Raw genomic sequence first — 1,969 nt, 5'->3', positions numbered from 1 at the left:
AAGAATTGACATTACCAGATTTTAATTCTTTTACCAAATGAACAACACAATTATTTAACTTATTTTAATATGAATTGTGTTTAGTACAAGTATGGGTTATTATTTTCTTATATAATTATTGACAATAATATCTCTAACCTGAGAATTGCCTATCCATAACCTTTAGCTACTTAGATTGTGTTATTATTTACTATTAATCTTCAGAATTTCTGTGTAGAGTCTGTACTAACACTTCCTCTTTCATATATATTCCAAATATAAACTTTCCATCTGTAGTATCCCTTGAAACAATTTTCATTTTAATACAGTCAAATATATCAAAATACTTGTATATATGAATTAGGAACATGAATTCCTATTTTCATATTTAAGCAGGCATTATATATGCAATCATTCTGAGAATAGTTTCTGATATGATGTGATCTTTTGTATTTTGTAATAGTTTGAAGATTTCTTTCATAATTAGGTTTTCAATAACTCTAGATTATACTGTGTTAAGGTGTAAATGTATTAATTTGGATTGGATAAAGAATAGAAATGGAGCAAATTTCACTTTCATATGTATCTCTGTAAAGATGTGTCTTAAAATCTTGAGCATGTAATACTTCTATCCTTTTAATAAAAATGAGAGTGAGATTCAAACATTTACTTCCAAAGTCATCAATTTCAAACATATTAACAGTGTGGATTCTTGCTGCCCTGAAGAGAAAAAAAAAAACACTGAAGTACCTTTCTGTTGTAACACTTATACGACTGCTATAGAAAATTTAGGGTGGCCAATGGCCATACCATCCTGAACCCACCTGATCTCACGTGATCTCTGAAGTTAAGCAGGGTTGAGTCTGGTTAGGACTTGGATGGGAGACTGCCTGAAAATACCAGGTGCTGTAGGCTTAAATAAACAACAAAAAAGATTTTGTGTGTGTGTGGCAGAGAAATTCCTATAATTTATTAATTTAAAAAAATCACTGCAAACCATTAAATACTCTTTAAGTAGCACTGATGGTAATTGACATCATATTATCTAGGTAATTTTGTATCCATTCTCTAAAATACAAAATTTTCTGGAATTCCTATGCATTTAGTGTATGATGAGCCAGGTGTGGTGGTTTAAGGCTCTAATCCCAGCTACTCAGGAGGCTGAAACAGAAGAATTGTTTGAACCTAAGAGTTCGAGCCTGCACAGAGCAATGATTGTGTTGCTGCATTCCAGCCTGGGTGACATAGTGAAACTCCACCTTTAAGAAAAAAATTAAAAATTAAAATGAAAATAAATATGTGATAAATGTGAATGTAGTGTGGAGGATAAGTCTAGGTTAGCTCTGTTCTATGTCACAGATTTTTGTATATCTGCCTTCTCCATTACATTTAATGTCCTGGAAAACAGACACATAGTTTGAATATCTTTGGAAAAGCTACAACTCTGAATGGAGTTGCCATACAAAAGAGGTACTCAGTATTTGTTTAGTTAATTTGAACTGAAGTCCATGTGCTTATAAAAACCAGGACTTAAAAAAACTGGGGCAGATAATGAACAGCTTGGGTTAAGGATAAGAAGATTCAACCCTATTCATATTATATGATATAATGAGTTTGTATTGTTTTATATATTCCTCTTTGCTGATTTTCTTAGAATCCAAATATTCCTTGCCTCATGAACTCCCCACAATCTGACTAGCTTTTACATTTCCAGGAATTAGATTATCTACTTTGAAGCAAAAACAACATCTACTGTCCCTAAGTTTTTGGAACTATAGAATCCCACATATGAATGCTTGCTTGTTTCTACCATTATTATTTTCTATTTCTGAAATGGACTTACTATACAGTAGTTCCCAATTCAATTCCAGTATGTCCCAAACTCTCTCACCTCTCTGCTTAGTCTTGTCAGACATACTTTTACCAATTGCCACACATTGCAGTGTGAAAAAAGAGAGGCCCATTTCATCTATAAGGATGATAGAGTCTT

General features: G+C 32.4%; 1 pseudogene; it reads left to right on the top strand.

The window, feature by feature from the left end:
- Nucleotides 1–775: 775 nt before the first annotated feature.
- LOC119618717 (5S ribosomal RNA) lies at nt 776–894 on the top strand (annotated as a pseudogene).
- The last annotated feature ends 1,075 nt before the right edge of the window (nt 895–1,969 follow it).

Source organism: Chlorocebus sabaeus, chromosome 18 (genome assembly GCF_047675955.1).
Source record: "Chlorocebus sabaeus isolate Y175 chromosome 18, mChlSab1.0.hap1, whole genome shotgun sequence".
NCBI lineage: Eukaryota > Metazoa > Chordata > Mammalia > Primates > Cercopithecidae > Chlorocebus > Chlorocebus sabaeus.
The sequence above is the reverse complement of the archived record's forward strand: the minus strand, read 5'-3'. Positions and strand labels throughout refer to the sequence as shown.